The following is a 19,598-nucleotide window of genomic DNA, read 5'->3' on the forward strand; positions in this document are numbered from 1 at the left end:
TCGGAGGCCATTCCAATATGACCTGATGTAACAAATAAGTGTGACAGTTATCGGAGGCCATTCTAATATGACCTGATGTAACAAATAAGTGTGACACTTATCGGAGGCCATTCCAATATGACCAAAAGTAACAAATAAGTGTGACACTTATCAGAGGCCATTCTAATATGACCTGATGTAACAAATAAGTGTGACACTTATCAGAGGCCATTCTAATATGACCTGATGTAACAAATAAGTGTGACACTTATCGGAGGCCATTCTAATATGACCTGATGTAACAAATAAGTGTGACACTTATCGGAGGCCATTCTAATATGACCAAAAGTAACAAATAAGTATGACACTTATCGGAGGCCATTCCAATATGACCAAAAGTAACAAATAAGTGTGACACTTATCGGAGGCCATTCTAATATGACCTGATGTAACAAATAAGTGTGACACTTATCGGAGGCCATTCTAATATGACCAAAAAAAACAAATAAGTGTGACACTTATCGGAGGCCGTTCTAATATGATCAAAAGTAACAAATAAGTGTGACACTTATCGGAGTAATAGGCGATGCTTAAAACGTATGAGCTGAAGTAAGCAATAAGTAAATAAGTGTGACACTTATCGGAGGCCGTTCTAATATGACCGAAAGTGATAAATAAGTGTGACACTTATCGAATTAATAGGCGATGCTTACAATGTATGACCGAAAGTAACAAATAAGTGTGACACTTATCGGAGGCCATTCCAATATGACCAAAAGTAACAAATAAGTGTGACACTTATCGGAGGCCATTCTAATATGACCTGATGTAACAAATAAGTGTGACACTTATCGGAGGCCATTCTAATATGACCTGATGTAACAAATAAGTGTGACACTTATCGGAGGCCATTCTAATATGACCAAAAAAAACAAATAAGTGTGACACTTATCGGAGGCCATTCTAATATGACCGAAAGTGATAAATAAGTGTGACACTTATCGAAGTAATAGGCGATGCTTACAATATATGACCGAAAGTAACAAATAAGTGTGACACTTATCGGAGTAATAAGCGATGCTTACAACGAATGAGCTGAAGTAACAATTAAGTGTGACACTTATCGAAGGTCGTGAATTTCTCTCTGACATTTTCCAAGGCCGTCCTAGTATGACCTTTGTAACAAATAAGTGTGACACTTATCGGAGGCCATTCTAATATGACCCGATGTAACAAATAAGTGTGACACTTATCGGAGGACATTCCAATATAACCTGATGTTACAAATAAGTGTGACACTTATCGGAGGCCATCCTAATATGACCTGATGTAACAAATAAGTGTGACACTTATCGGAGGCCATTCCAATATGACCAAAAGTAACAAATAAGTGTGACACTTATCGGAGGTCATTCTAATATGACCTGATGTAAAAAATAAGTGTGACACTTATCGGAGGCCATTCTAATATGACCTGATGTAACAAATAAGTGTGACACTTATCGGAGGCCATTCTTATACGACCAAAAAAACAAATAAGTGTGACACTTATCGGAGGCCGTTCTAATATGATCAAAAGTAACAAATAAGTGTGACATTTATCGGAGTAATAGGCGATGCTTAAAACGTATGAGCTGAAGTAACCAATAAGTAAATAAGTGTGACACTTATCGGAGGCCGTTCTAATATGACCGAAAGTGATAAATAAGTGTGACACTTATCGAATTAATAGGCGATGCTTACAATGTATGACCGAAAGTAACAAATAAGTGTGACACTTATCGGAGTAATAAGCGATGCTTACAACGAATGAGCTGAAGTAACAATTTAGTGTGACACTTATCGGAGGTCGTGAATTTCTCTCTGACATTTTCCAAGGCCGTCCTAGTATGACCTTTGTAACTAATAAGTGTGACACTTATCGGATGCCATTCTAATATGACCTGATGTAACAAATAAGTGTGACACTTATCGGAGGCCATTCTAATATGACCTGATGTAACAAATAAGTGTGACACTTATCGGAGGCCATTCTAATATGACCTGATGTAACAAATAAGTGTGACACTTATCGGAGGCCATTCTAATATGACCTGATGTAACAAATAAGTGTGACACTTATCGGAGGCCATTCTAATATGACCTGATGTAACAAATAAGTGTGACACTTATCGGAGGCCATTCTAATATGACCTGATGTAACAAGTAAGTGTGACACTTATCGGAGGCCATTCTAATATGACCTGATGTAACAAGTAAGTGTGACACTTATCGGAGGCCATTCTAATATGACCTGATGTAACAAATAAGTGTGACACTTATCGGAGGCCATTCCAATATGACCAAAAGTAACAAATAAGTGTGACACTTATCAGAGGCCATTCTAATATGACCTGATGTAACAAATAAGTGTGACACTTATCGGAGGCCATTCTAATATGACCTGATGTAACAAATAAGTGTGACACTTATCGGAGGCCATTCTAATATGACCAAAAGTAACAAATAAGTGTGACACTTATCGGAGGCCATTCCAATATGACCAAAAGTAACAAATAAGTGTGACACTTATCGGAGGCCATTCTAATATGACCTGATGTAACAAATAAGTGTGACACTTATCGGAGGCCATTCTAATATGACCAAAAAAAACAAATAAGTGTGACACTTATCGGAGGCCGTTCTAATATGATCAAAAGTAACAAATAAGTGTGACACTTATCGGAGTAATAGGCGATGCTTAAAACGTATGAGCTGAAGTAACCAATAAGTAAATAAGTGTGACACTTATCGGAGGCCATTCTAATATGACCGAAAGTGATAAATAAGTGTGACACTTATCGAAGTAATAGGCGATGCTTACAATATATGACCAAAATAACAAATAAGTGTGACACTTATCGGAGTAATAAGCGATGCTTACAACGAATGAGCTGAAGTAACAATTAAGTGTGACACTTATCGGAGGTCGTGAATTTCTCTCTGACATTTTCCAAGGCCGTCCTAGTATGACCTTTGTAACAAATAAGTGTGACACTTATCGGAGGCCATTCTAATATGACCCGATGTAACAAATAAGTGTGACACTTATCGGAGGACATTCCAATATAACCTGATGTTACAAATAAGTGTGACACTTATCGGAGGCCATCCTAATATGACCTGATGTAACAAATAAGTGTGACAGTTATCGGAGGCCATTCCAATATGACCAAAAGTAACAAATAAGTGTGACACTTATCGGAGGTCATTCTAATATGACCTGATGTAAAAAATAAGTGTGACACTTATCGGAGGCCATTCTAATATGACCTGATGTAACAAATAAGTGTGACACTTATCGGAGGCCATTCTTATACGACCAAAAAAACAAATAAGTGTGACACTTATCGGAGGCCGTTCTAATATGATCAAAAGTAACAAATAAGTGTGACATTTATCGGAGTAATAGGCGATGCTTAAAACGTATGAGCTGAAGTAACCAATAAGTAAATAAGTGTGACACTTTTCGGAGGCCGCTCAAATATGACCGAAAGTGATAAATAAGTGTGACACTTATCGAAGTAAGAGGCGATGCTTACAATGTATGATCGAAAGTAACAAATAAGTGTGACACTTATCGGAGTAATAAGCGATGCTTACAACGAATGAGCTGAAGTAACAATTTAGTCTGACACTTATCGGAGGTCGTGAATTTCTCTCTGACATTTTCCAAGGCCGTCCTAGTATGACCTTTGTAACAAATAAGTGTGACACTTATCGGAGGCCATTCTAATATGACCTGATGTAACAAATAAGTGTGACACTTATCGGAGGCCATTCTAATATGACCTGATGTAACAAATAAGTGTAACACTTATCGGAGGCCATTCTAATATGACCTGATGTAACAAGTAAGTGTGACACTTATCGGAGGCCATTCTAATATGACCTGATGTAACAAGTAAGTGTGCCACTTATCGGAGGCCATTCTAATATGACCTGATGTAACAAATAAGTGTTACACTTATCGGAGGCCATTCTAATATGACCTGATGTAACAAATAAGTGTGACACTTATCGGAGGCCATTCTAATATGACCTGATGTAACAAGTAAGTGTGACACTTATCGGAGGCCATTCTAATATGACCTGATGTAACAAGTAAGTGTGACACTTATCGGAGGCCATTCTAATATGACCTGATGTAACAAATAAGTGTGACACTTATCGGAGGCCATTCCAATATGACCAAAAGTAACAAATAAGTGTGACACTTATCAGAGGCCATTCTAATATGACCTGATGTAACAAATAAGTGTGACACTTATCGGAGGCCATTCTAATATGACCTGATGTAACAAATAAGTGTGACACTTATCGGAGGCCATTCTAATATGACCAAAAGTAACAAATAAGTGTGACACTTATCGGAGGCCATTCCAATATGACCAAAAGTAACAAATAAGTGTGACACTTATCGGAGGCCATTCTAATATGACCTGATGTAACAAATAAGTGTGACACTTATCGGAGGCCATTCTAATATGACCAAAAAAAACAAATAAGTGTGACACTTATCGGAGTGATAGGCGATGCTTAAAACGTATGAGCTGAAGTAACCAATAAGTAAATAAGTGTGACACTTATCGGAGGCCATTCTAATATGACCGAAAGTGATAAATAAGTGTGACACTTATCGAAGTAATAGGCGATGCTTACAATATATGACCAAAAGTAACAAATAAGTGTGACACTTATCGGAGTAATAAGCGATGCTTACAACGAATGAGCTGAAGTAACAAATAAGTGTGACACTTATCGGAGGCCATTCTAATATGACCCGATGTAACAAATAAGTGTGACACTTATCGGAGGACATTCCAATATAACCTGATGTTACAAATAAGTGTGACACTTATCGGAGGCCATCCTAATATGACCTGATGTAACAAATAAGTGTGACAGTTATCGGAGGCCATTCCAATATGACCAAAAGTAACAAATAAGTGTGACACTTATCGGAGGTCATTCTAATATGACCTGATGTAAAAAATAAGTGTGACACTTATCGGAGGCCATTCTAATATGACCTGATGTAACAAATAAGTGTGACACTTATCGGAGGCCATTCTTATACGACCAAAAAAACAAATAAGTGTGACACTTTTCGGAGGCCGCTCTAATATGACCGAAAGTGATAAATAAGTGTGACACTTATCGAAGTAAGAGGCGATGCTTACAATGTATGACCGAAAGTAACAAATAAGTGTGACACTTATCGGAGTAATAAGCGATGCTTACAACGAATGAGCTGAAGTAACAATTTAGTGTGACACTTATCGGAGGTCGTGAATTTCTCTCTGACATTTTCCAAGGCCGTCCTAGTATGACCTTTGTAACAAATAAGTGTGACACTTATCGGATGCCATTCTAATATGACCTGATGTAACAAATAAGAGTGACACTTATCGGAGGCCATTCTAATATGACCTGATGTAACAAATAAGTGTGACACTTATCGGAGGCCATTCTAATATGACCTGATGTAACAAATAAGTGTGACACTTATCGGAGGCCATTCTAATATGACCTGATGTAACAAATAAGTGTGACACTTATCGGAGGCCATTCTAATATGACCTGATGTAACAAATAAGTTAGACACTTATCGGAGGCCATTCTAATATGACCTGATGTTACAAATAAGTGTGACACTTATCGGAGGCCATTCTAATATGACCAAAAAAAAACCAATAAGTGTGACACTTATCGGAGGCCGTTCTAATATGATCAAAAGTAACAAATAAGTGTGACACTTATCGGAGTAATAGGCGATGCTTAAAACGTATGAGCTGAAGTAACCAATAAGTAAATAAGTGTGACACTTATCGGAGGCCGTTCTAATATGACCGAAAGTGATAAATAAGTGTGACACTTATCGAAGTAATAGGCGATGCTTACAATGTATGACCGAAAGTAACAAATAAGTGTGACACTTATCGGAGGCCATTCTAATATGACCTGATGTAACAAATAAGTGTGACACTTATCGGAGGCCATTCTAATATGACCCGATGTAACAAATAAGTGTGACACTTATCGGAGGCCATTCCAATATGACCAAAAGTAACAAATAAGTGTGACACTTATCGGAGTAATAGGCGATGCTTACAACGAATGACCTGAAGTAACAAATAAATGTGCACTTATCGGAGGCCGTTCTAATATGATTGAAAAAAACAAATAAGTGTGACACTTATCGGAGTAGAGGCGATGCTTACAACTTATGACCTGAAGTAACAAATAAGTGTTCAGTTATCGGAGTCCGCTTTAATATGGTTGAAAGTAACTAATAAGTGTGATACTTATCGGAGTAATAGGCGATGCTTACAACGTATGAGCTGAAGTAACAAAAAAGTAAATAAGTATGACACTTATCGGAGGCCGTTCTAATATGACCGAAAGTAACAAATAAGTGTGACACTTATCGGAGTAATAGGCGATGCTTACAAGTTATGAGCTGAAGTAACCAATAAGTAAATAAGTGTGACACTTATCGGAGGCTGTTCTAATATGACCGAAAGTGATAAATAAGTGTGACACCTATCGAAGTAATAGGCGATGCTTACAATGTATGACCGAAAGTAACAAATAAGTGACACTTATCGGAGTAATAAGCGCTGCTTACAACGAATGAGCTGAAGTAACAATTAAGTGTGAAACTTATCGGACGTCGTGAATTTCTCTCTGACATTTTCCAAGGCCGTCCTAGTATGACCTTTGTAACAAATAAGTGTGACACTTATCGGATGCCATTCTAATATGACCTGATGTAACAAATAAGTGTGACACTTATCGGAGGCCATTGTAATATGACCTGATGTAACAAATAAGTGTGACACTTATCGGAGGCCATTCTAATATGACCTGATGTAACAAATAAGTGTGACACTTATCGGAGGCCATTCTAATATGACCTGATGTAACAAATAAGTGTGACACTTATCGGAGGCCATTCTTATATGACCTGATGTAACAAATAAGTGTTACACTTATCGGAGGCCATTCCAATATGACCAAAAGTAACAAATAATTGTGACACTTATCGGAGGCCATTCTAATATGACCTGATGTAACAAATAAGTGTGATACTTATCGGAGGCCATTCCAATATGACCTGATGTAACAAATAAGTGTGACACTTATCGGAGGCCATTCTAATATGACCTGATGTAACAAATAAGTGTGACACTTATCGGAGGCCATTCCAATATGACCAAAAGTAACAAATAAGTGTGACACTTATCGGAGGCCATTCTAATATGACCTGATGTAACAAATAAGTGTGACACTTATCGGAGGCCATTCTAATATGACCTGATGTAACAAATAAGTGTGACCCTTATCGGAGGCCATTCTAATATGACCAAAAAAATAAGTGTGACACTTATCGGAGGCCGTTCTAATATGATCAAAAGTAACAAATAAGTGTGACACTTATCGGAGTAATACGCGATGCCTACAACGTATGACCAAAGTAACCAATAAGAGTGACACTTATCGGAGTAATACGCAATGCTTACAACGTATGACCTGAAGTAACAAATAAGTGTGACACTTTTCGGATGTCGTGAATATCTCTTTGACATTTTCCAAGGCCGTCCTAGTATGACCTGATGTAACAAATAAGTGTGACACTTATCGGAGGCCATTCTAATATGACCTGATGTAACAAATAAGTGTGACACTTATCGGATGCCATTCTTATATGACCTGATGTAACAAATAAGTGTGACACTTATCGGAGGCCATTATAATATGACCTGATGTAAAAAATAAGTGTGACACTTATCGGAGGCCATTCTAATATGACCTGATGTAACAAATAAGTGTGACACTTATCGGAGGCCATTCTAATATGACCTTTGTAACAAATAAGTGTGACACTTATCGGATGCCATTCTAATATGAACTGATGTAACAAATAAGTGTGACACTTATCGGAGGCCATTGTAATATGACCTGATGTAACAAATAAGTGTGACACTTATCGGAGGCCATTCTAATATGACCTGATGTAACAAATAAGTGTGACACTTATCGAAGCCATTCTAATATGACCTGATGTAACAAATAAGTGTCACACTTATCGGAGGCCATTCTTATATGACCTGATGTAACAAATAAGTGTTACACTTATCGGAGGCCATTCCAATATGACCAAAAGTAACAAATAATTGTGACACTTATCGGAGGCCATTCTAATATGACCTGATGTAACAAATAAGTGTGACACTTATCGGAGGCCATTGTAATATGACCTGATGTAACAAATAAGTGTTACACTTATCGGAGGCCATTCCAATATGACCAAAAGTAACAAATAATTGTGACACTTATCGGAGGCCATTCTAATATGACCTGATGTAACAAATAAGTGTGACACTTATCGGAGGCCATTCCAATATGACCTGATGGAACAAATAAGTGTGACACTTATCGGAGGCCATTCTAATATGACCTGATGTAACAAATAAGTGTGACACTTATCGGAGGCCATTCCAATATGACCAAAAGTAACAAATAAGTGTGACACTTATCGGAGGCCATTCTAATATGACCTGATGTAACAAATAAGTGTGACACTTATCGGAGGCCATTCTAATATGACCTGATGTAACAAATAAGTGTGACCCTTATCGGAGGCCATTCTAATATGACCAAAAAAATAAGTGTGACACTTATCGGAGGCCGTTCTAATATAATCAAAAGTAACAAATAAGTGTGACACTTATCGGAGTAATACGCGATGCCTACAACGTATGACCAAAGTAACCAATAAGAGTGACACTTATCGGAGTAATACGTAATGCTTATCAACGTATGACCTGAAGTAACAAATAAGTGTGACACTTTTCGGATGTCGTGAATATCTCTTTGACATTTTCCAAGGCCGTCCTAGTATGACCTGATGTAACAAATAAGTGTGACACTTATCGGAGGCCATTCTAATATGACCTGATGTAACAAATAAGTGTGACACTTATCGGATGCCATTCTTATATGACCTGATGTAACAAATAAGTGTGACACTTATCGGAGGCCATTATAATATGACCTGATGTAAAAAATAAGTGTGACACTTATCGGAGGCCATTCTAATATGACCTGATGTAACAAATAAGTGTGACACTTATCGGAGGCCATTCTAATATGACCTGATGTAACAAATAAGTGTGACACTTATCGGAGGCCATTCTAATATGACCAAAAAAAACAAATAAGTGTGACACTTATCGGAGCTCGTTCTAATATGATCAAAAGTAACAAATAAGTGTGACACTTTTCGGAGTAATACGCAATGCTTACAACGTATGACCTGAAGTAACAAATAAGTGTGACACTTTTCGGAGTAATACGCAATGCTTACAACGTATGACCTGAAGTAACAAATAAGTGTGACACTTTTCGGAGTAATACGCAATGCTTACAACGTATGACCTGAAGTAACAAATAAGTGTGACACTTATCGGAGGCCATTCCAATATGACCTGATGTAACAAATAAGTGTGAAACTTATCGGAGGCCATTCTAATATGACCTGATGTAACAAATAAGTGTGACACTTATCGGAGGCCATTCTAATATGACCTGATGTAACAAATAAGTGTGACACTTATCGGAGGCCATTCTAATATGACCTGATGTAACAAATAAGTGTTACACTTATCGGAGGCCATTCCAATATGACCAAAAGTAACAAATAAGTGTGACACTTATCGGAGGCCATTCTAATATGACCTGATGTAACAAATCAGTGTGACACTTATCGGAGGCCATTCTAATATGACCCGATGTAACAAATAAGTGTGACACTTATCGGAGGTCATTCCAATATGACCTGATGTAACAAATAAGTGTGACACTTATCGGAGGCCATTCTAATATGACCTGATGTAACAAATAAGTGTGACACTTATCGGAGGCCATTCCAATATGACCAAAAGTAACAAATAAGTGTGACACTTATCGGAGGCCATTCTAATATGACCTGATGTAACAAATAAGTGTGACACTTATCGGAGGCCATTCTAATATGACCTGATGTAACAAATAAGTGTGACCCTTATCGGAGGCCGTTCTAATATGATCAAAAGTAACAAATAAGTGTGACACTTATCGGAGTAATACGCGATGCCTACAACGTATGACCAAAGTAACCAATAAGAGTGACACTTATCGGAGTAATACGCAATGCTTACAACGTATGACCTGAAGTAACAAATAAGTGTGACACTTTTCGGATGTCGTGAATTTCTATTTGACATTTTCCAAGGCCGTCCTAGTATGACCTGATGTAACAAATAAGTGTGACACTTATCGGAGGCCATTCTAATATGACCTGATGTAACAAATAAGTGTGACACTTATCGGAGGCCATTCTAATATGACCTGATGTAACAAATAAGTGTGACACTTATCGGAGACCATTATAATATGACCTGATGTAAAAAATAAGTGTGACACTTATCGGAGGCCATTCTAATATGACCTGATGTAACAAATAAGTGTGACACTTATCGGAGGCCATTCTAATATGACAAAAAAAAACAAATAAGTGTGACACTTATCGGAGATCGTTCTAATATGATCAAAAGTAACAAATAAGTGTGACACTTTTCGGAGTAATACGCCATGCTTACAACGTATGACCTGAAGTAACAAATAAGTGTGACACTTTTCGGAGTAATACGCAATGCTTACAACGTATGACCTGAAGTAACAAATAAGTGTGACACTTTTCGGAGTAATACGCAATGCTTACAACGTATGACCTGAAGTAACAAATAAGTGTGACACTTATCGGAGGTCATTCCAATATGACCTGATGTAACAAATAAGTGTGACACTTATCGGAGGCCATTCTAATATGACCTGATGTAACAAATAAGAGTGACACTTATCGGAGGCCATTCTAATATGACCTGATGTAACAAATAAGTGTGACACTTATCGGAGGCCATTCCAATATGACCTGATGGAACAAATAAGTGTGACACTTATCGGAGGCCATTCTAATATGACCTGATGTAACAAATAAGTGTGACACTTATCGGAGGCCATTCCAATATGACCAAAAGTAACAAATAAGTGTGACACTTATCGGAGGCCATTCTAATATGACCTGATGTAACAAATAAGTGTGACACTTATCGGAGGCCATTCTAATATGACCTGATGTAACAAATAAGTGTGACCCTTATCGGAGGCCATTCTAATATGACCAAAAAAATAAGTGTGACACTTATCGGAGGCCGTTCTAATATAATCAAAAGTAACAAATAAGTGTGACACTTATCGGAGTAATACGCGATGCCTACAACGTATGACCAAAGTAACCAATAAGAGTGACACTTATCGGAGTAATACGTAATGCTTATCAACGTATGACCTGAAGTAACAAATAAGTGTGACACTTTTCGGATGTCGTGAATATCTCTTTGACATTTTCCAAGGCCGTCCTAGTATGACCTGATGTAACAAATAAGTGTGACACTTATCGGAGGCCATTCTAATATGACCTGATGTAACAAATAAGTGTGACACTTATCGGATGCCATTCTTATATGACCTGATGTAACAAATAAGTGTGACACTTATCGGAGGCCATTATAATATGACCTGATGTAAAAAATAAGTGTGACACTTATCGGAGGCCATTCTAATATGACCTGATGTAACAAATAAGTGTGACACTTATCGGAGGCCATTCTAATATGACCTGATGTAACAAATAAGTGTGACACTTATCGGAGGCTATTCTAATATGACCAAAAAAAAACAAATAAGTGTGACACTTATCGGAGCTCGTTCTAATATGATCAAAAGTAACAAATAAGTGTGACACTTTTCGGAGTAATACGCAATGCTTACAACGTATGACCTGAAGTAACAAATAAGTGTGACACTTTTCGGAGTAATACGCAATGCTTACAACGTATGACCTGAAGGAACAAATAAGTGTGACACTTTTCGGAGTAATACGCAATGCTTACAACGTATGACCTGAAGTAACAAATAAGTGTGACACTTATCGGAGGCCATTCCAATATGACCTGATGTAACAAATAAGTGTGACACTTATCGGAGGCCATTCTAATATTACCTGATGTAACAAATAAGTGTGACACTTATCGGAGGCCATTCCAATATGACCAAAAGTAACAAATAAGTGTGACACTTATTGGAGGCCATTCTAATATGACCTGATGTAACAAATAAGTGTGACACTTATCGGAGGCCATTCTAATATGACCTGATGTAACAAATAAGTGTGACACTTATCGAAGGCCATTCTAAAATGACAAAAAAAAAATAAGTGTGACACTTATCGGGGGCCGTTCTAATATGATCAAAAGTAACAAATAAGTGTGACACTTATCGGAGTAATACGCAATGCTTACAACGTATGACCTGAAGTAACAAATAAGTGTGACACTTTTCGGATGTCGTGAATTTCTCTTTGACATTTTCCAAGGCCGTCCTAGTATGACCTGATGTAACAAATAAGTGTGACACTTATCGGAGGCCATTCTAATATGACCTGATGTAACAAATAAGTGTGACACTTATCGGAGGCCATTCTAATATGACCAAAAGTATCAAATAAGTGTGACACTTATCGGAGGCCATTCCAATATGACCAAAAGTAACAAATAAGTGTGACACATATCGGAGGCCTTTCTAATATGACCTGATGTAACAAATAAGTGTGACACTTATCGGAGGTCATTCTAATATGACAAAAAAAAACAAATACGTGTGACACTTATCGGAGGATGTTCTAATATGATCAAAAGTAACAAATAAGTGTGACACTTATCGGAGTAATAGGCGATGCTTAAAACGTATGAGCTGAAGTAACCAATAAGTAAAGAAGTGTGACACTTATCGGAGGCCATTCTAATATGACCGAAAGTGATAAATAAGTGTGACACTTATCGAAGTAATAGGCGATGCTTACAATATATGACCGAAAGTAACAAATAAGTGTGACACTTATCGGAGTAATAAGCGATGCTTACAACGAATGAGCTGAAGTAACAATTTAGTGTGACACTTATCGGAGGTCGTGAATTTCTCTCTGACATTTTCCAAGGCCGTCCTAGTATGACCTTTGTAACAAATAAGTGTGACACTTATCGGAGGCCATTCTAATATGACCCGATGTAACAAATAAGTGTGACACTTATCGGAGGCCATTCCAATATGACCAAAAGTAACAAATAAGTGTGACACTTATCGGAGGTCATTCTAATATGACCTGATGTAACAAATAAGTGTGACACTTATCGGAGGCCATTCTAATATGACCTGATGTAACAAATAAGTGTGACACTTATCGGAGGCCATTCTAATATGACAAAAAAAACAAATAAGTGTGACACTTATCGGAGGCCGTTCTAATATGATCAAAAGTAACAAATAAGTGTGACACTTATCGGAGTAATAGGCGATGCTTAAAACGTATGAGCTGAAGTAAACAATAAGTAAATAAGTGTGACACTTATCGGAGGCCGTTCTAATATGACCGAAAGTGATAAATAAGTGTGACACTTATCGAAGTAATAGGCGATGCTTACAATGTATGACCGAAAGTAACAAATAAGTGTGACACTTATCGGAGTAATAAGCGATGCTTACAACGAATGAGCCGAAGTAACAATTTAGTGTGACACTTATCGGAGGTCGTGAATTTCTCTCTGACATTTTCCAAGGCCGTCCTAGTATGACCTTTGTAACAAATAAGTGTGACACTTATCGGATGCCATTCTAATATGACCTGATGTAACAAATAAGTGTGACACTTATCGGAGGCCATTCTAATATGACCTGATGTAACAAATAAGTGTGACACTTATCGGAGGCCATTCTAATATGACCTGATGAAACAAATAAGTGTGACACTTATCGGAGGCCATTCTAATATGACCTGATGTAACAAATAAGTGTGACACTTATCGGAGGCCATTCTAATATGACCTGATGTAACAAGTAAGTGTGACACTTATCGGAGGCCATTCTAATATGACCTGATGTAACAAATAAGTGTGACACTAATCGGAGGCCATTCCAATATGACCAAAAGTAACAAATAAGTGTGACACTTATCGGAGGCCATTCTAATATGACCTGATGTAACAAATAAGTGTGACACTTATCGGAGGCCATTCTAATATGACCAAAAAAAAACAAATAAGTGTGACACTTATCGGAGGCCGTTCTAATATGATCAAAAGTAACAAATAAGTGTGACACTTATCGGAGTAATAGGCGATGCTTAAAACGTATGAGCTGAAGTAACCAATAAGTAAATAAGTGTGACACTTATCGGAGGCCGTTCTAATATGACCGAAAGTGATAAATAAGTGTGACACTTATCGAAGTAATAGGCGATGCTTACACTGTATGACCAAAAGTAACAAATAAGTGTGACACTTATCGGAGTAAAAAGCGCTGCTTACAACGAATGAGCTGAAGTAACAATTAAGTGTGACACTTATCGGACGTCGTGAATTTCTCTCTGACATTTTCCAAGGCCGTCCTAGTATGACCTTTGTAACAAATAAGTGTGACACTTATCGGATGCCATTCTAATATGACCTGATGTAACAAATAAGTGTGACACTTATCGGAGGCCATTCTAATATGACCTGATGTAACAAATAAGTGTGACACTTATCGGAGGCCATTCTAATATGACCTGATGTAACAAATAAGTGTGACACTTATCGGAGGCCATTCTAATATGACCTGATGTAACAAATAAGTGTGACACTTATCGGAGGCCATTCTAATATGGCCTGATGTAACAAATAAGTGTTACACTTATCGGAGGCCATTCCAATATGACCAAAAGTAACAAATAAGTGTGACACTTATCGGAGGCCATTCTAATATGACCTGATGTAACAAATAAGTGTGACACTTATCGGAGGCCATTCTAATATGACCCGATGTAACAAATAAGTGTGACACTTATCGGAGGTCATTCCAATATGACCTGATGTAACAAATAAGTGTGACACTTATCGGAGGCCATTCTAATATGACCTGATGTAACAAATAAGTGTGACACTTATCGGAGGCCATTCTAATATGACCTGATGTAACAAATAAGTGTGACACTTATCGGAGGCCATTCCAATATGACCAAAAGTAACAAATAAGTGTGACACTTATCGGAGGCCATTCTAATATGACCTGATGTAACAAATAAGTGTGACACTTATCGGAGGCCATTCTAATATGACCTGATGTAACAAATAAGTGTGACCCTTATCGGAGGCCGTTCTAATATGATCAAAAGTAACAAATAAGTGTGACACTTATCGGAGTAATACGCGATGCCTACAACGTATGACCAAAGTAACCAATAAGAGTGACACTTATCGGAGTAATACGCAATGCTTACAACGTATGACCTGAAGTAACAAATAAGTGTGACTCTTTTCGGATGTCGTGAATTTCTCTTTGACATTTTCCAAGGCCGTCCTAGTATGACCTGATGTAACAAATAAGTGTGACACTTATCGGAGGCCATTCTAATATGACCTGATGTAACAAATAAGTGTGACACTTATCGGAGGCCATTCTAATATGACCTGATGTAACAAATAAGTGTGACACTTATCGGAGACCATTATAATATGACCTGATGTAAAAAATAAGTGTGACACTTATCGGAGGCCATTCTAATATGACCTGATGTAACAAATAAGTGTGACACTTATCGGAGGCCATTCTAATATGACAAAAAAAAACAAATAAGTATGACACTTATCGGAGCTCGTTCTAATATGATCAAAAGTAACAAATAAGTGTGACACTTTTCGGAGTAATACGCAATGCTTACAACGTATGACCTGAAGTTAAAAATAAGTGTGACACTTTTCGGAGTAATACGCAATGCTTACAACGTATGACCTGAAGTAACAAATAAGTGTCACACTTATCGGAGGCCATTCCAATATGACCTGATGTAACAAATAAGTGTGACACTTATCGGAGGCCATTCTTATATGACCTGATGTAACAAATAAGAGTGACACTTATCGGAGGCCATTCTAATATGACCTGATGTAACAAATAAGTGTGACACTTATCGGAGGCCATTCTAATATGACCTGATGTAACAAATAAGTGTGACACTTATCGGAGGCCATTCTAATATGACCTGATGTAACAAATAAGTGTGACACTTATCGGAGGCCATTCTAATATGATCAAAAGTAACAAATAAGTGTGACACTTTTCGGAGTAATACGCAATGCTTACAACGTATGACCTGAAGAAACAAATAAGTGTGACACTTTTCGGAGTAATACGCTATGCTTACAACGTATGAGCTGAAGTAAACAATAAGTAAATAAGTGTGACACTTATCGGAGGCCGTTCTAATATGACCGAAAGTGATAAATAAGTGTGACACTTATCGAAGTAATAGGCGATGCTTACAATGTATGACCGAAAGTAACAAATAAGTGTGACACTTATCGGAGTAATAAGCGATGCTTACAACGAATGAGCCAAAGTAACAATTTAGTGTGACACTTATCGGAGGTCGTGAATTTCTCTCTGACATTTTCCAAGGCCGTCCTAGTATGACCTTTGTAACAAATAAGTGTGACACTTATCGGATGCCATTCTAATATGACCTGATGTAACAAATAAGTGTGACACTTATCGGAGGCCATTCTAATATGACCTGATGTAACAAATAAGTGTGACACTTATCGGAGGCCATTCTAATATGACCTGATGTAACAAATAAGTGTGACACTTATCGGAGGCCATTCTAATATGACCTGATGTAACAAATAAGTGTGACACTTATCGGAGGCCATTCCAATATGACCAAAAGTAACAAATAAGTGTGACATTTATCGGAGGCCATTCTAATATGACCTGATGTAACAAATAAGTGTGACACTTATCGGAGGCCATTCTAATATGACCTGATGTAACAAATAAGTGTGACCCTTATCGGAGGCCATTCTAATATGACCAAAAAAATAAGTGTGACACTTATCGGAGGCCGTTCTAATATAATCAAAAGTAACAAATAAGTGTGACACTTATCGGAGTAATACGCGATGCCTACAACGTATGACCAAAGTAACCAATAAGAGTGACACTTATCGGAGTAATACGTAATGCTTATCAACGTATGACCTGAAGTAACAAATAAGTGTGACACTTTTCGGATGTCGTGAATATCTCTTTGACATTTTCCAAGGCCGTCCTAGTATGACCTGATGTAACAAATAAGTGTGACACTTATCGGAGGCCATTCTAATATGACCTGATGTAACAAATAAGTGTGACACTTATCGGATGCCATTCTTATATGACCTGATGTAACAAATAAGTGTGACACTTATCGGAGGCCATTATAATATGACCTGATGTAAAAAATAAGTGTGACACTTATCGGAGGCCATTCTAATATGACCTGATGTAACAAATAAGTGTGACACTTATCGGAGGCCATTCTAATATGACCTGATGTAACAAATAAGTGTGACACTTATCGGAGGCTATTCTAATATGACCAAAAAAAAACAAATAAGTGTGACACTTATCGGAGCTCGTTCTAATATGATCAAAAGTAACAAATAAGTGTGACACTTTTCGGAGTAATACGCAATGCTTACAACGTATGACCTGAAGTAAGAAATAAGTGTGACACTTTTCGGAGTAATACGCAATGCTTACAACGTATGACCTGAAGTAACAAATAAGTGTGACACTTTTCGGAGTAATACGCAATGCTTACAACGTATGACCTGAAGTAACAAATAAGTGTGACACTTATCGGAGGCCATTCCAATATGACCTGATGTAACAAATAAGTGTGACCCTTATCGGAGGCCGTTCTAATATGATCAAAAGTAACAAATAAGTGTGACACTTATCGGAGTAATACGCGATGCCTACAACGTATGACCAAAGTAACCAATAAGAGTGACACTTATCGGAGTAATACGCAATGCTTACAACGTATGACCTGAAGTAACAAATAAGTGTGACACTTTTCGGATGTCGTGAATTTCTCTTTGACATTTTCCAAGGCCGTCCTAGTATGACCTGATGTAACAAATAAGTGTGACACTTATCGGAGGCCATTCTAATATGACCTGATGTAACAAATAAGTGTGACACTTATCGGAGGCCATTCTAATATGACCTGATGTAACAAATAAGTGTGACACTTATCGGAGACCATTATAATATGACCTGATGTAAAAAATAAGTGTGACACTTATCGGAGGCCATTCTAATATGACCTGATGTAACAAATAAGTGTGACACTTATCGGAGGCCATTCTAATATGACAAAAAAAAACAAATAAGTGTGACACTTATCGGAGCTCGTTCTAATATGATCAAAAGTAACAAATAAGTGTGACACTTTTCGGAGTAATACGCAATGCTTACAACGTATGACCTGAAGTAAAAAATAAGTGTGACACTTTTCGGAGTAATACGCAATGCTTACAACGTATGACCTGAAGTAACAAATAAGTGTCACACTTATCGGAGGCCATTCCAATATGACCTGATGTAACAAATAAGTGTGACACTTATCGGAGGCCATTCTTATATGACCTGATGTAACAAATAAGAGTGACACTTATCGGAGGCCATTCTAATATGACCTGATGTAACAAATAAGTGTGACACTTATCGGAGGCCATTCTAATATGACCTGATGTAACAAATAAGTGTGACACTTATCGGAGGCCATTCTAATATGACCTGATGTAACAAATAAGTGTGACACTTATCGGAGGCCATTCTAATATGATCAAAAGTAACAAATAAGTGTGACACTTTTCGGAGTAATACGCAATGCTTACAACGTATGACCTGAAGAAACAAATAAGTGTGACACTTTTCGGAGTAATACGCTATGCTTACAACGTATGAGCTGAAGTAAACAATAAGTAAATAAGTGTGACACTTATCGGAGGCCGTTCTAATATGACCAAAAGTGATAAATAAGTGTGACACTTATCGAAGTAATAGGCGATGCTTACAATGTATGACCGAAAGTAACAAATAAGTGTGACACTTATCGGAGTAATAAGCGATGCTTACAACGAATGAGCCAAAGTAACAATTTAGTGTGACACTTATCGGAGGTCGTGAATTTCTCTCTGACATTTTCCAAGGCCGTCCTAGTATGACCTTTGTAACAAATAAGTGTGACACTTATCGGATGCCATTCTAATATGACCTGATGTAACAAATAAGTGTGACACTTATCGGAGGCCATTCTAATATGACCTGATGTAACAAATAAGTGTGACACTTATCGGAGGCCATTCTAATATGACCTGATGTAACAAATAAGTGTGACACTTATCGGAGGCCATTCTAATATGACCTGATGTAACAAATAAGTGTGACACTTATCGGAGGCCATTCTAATATGACCTGATGTAACAAATAAGTGTGACACTTATCGGAGGCCATTCTAATATGACCTGATGTAACAAGTAAGTGTGACACTTATCGGAGGCCATTCTAATATGACCTGATGTAACAAATAAGTGTGACACTAATCGGAG

Source organism: Leiobunum rupestre, chromosome 3 (genome assembly GCF_980474605.1).
Source record: "Leiobunum rupestre chromosome 3, qqLeiRupe1.1.hap1, whole genome shotgun sequence".
NCBI classification, from domain to species: Eukaryota; Metazoa; Arthropoda; class Arachnida; order Opiliones; family Sclerosomatidae; genus Leiobunum; species Leiobunum rupestre.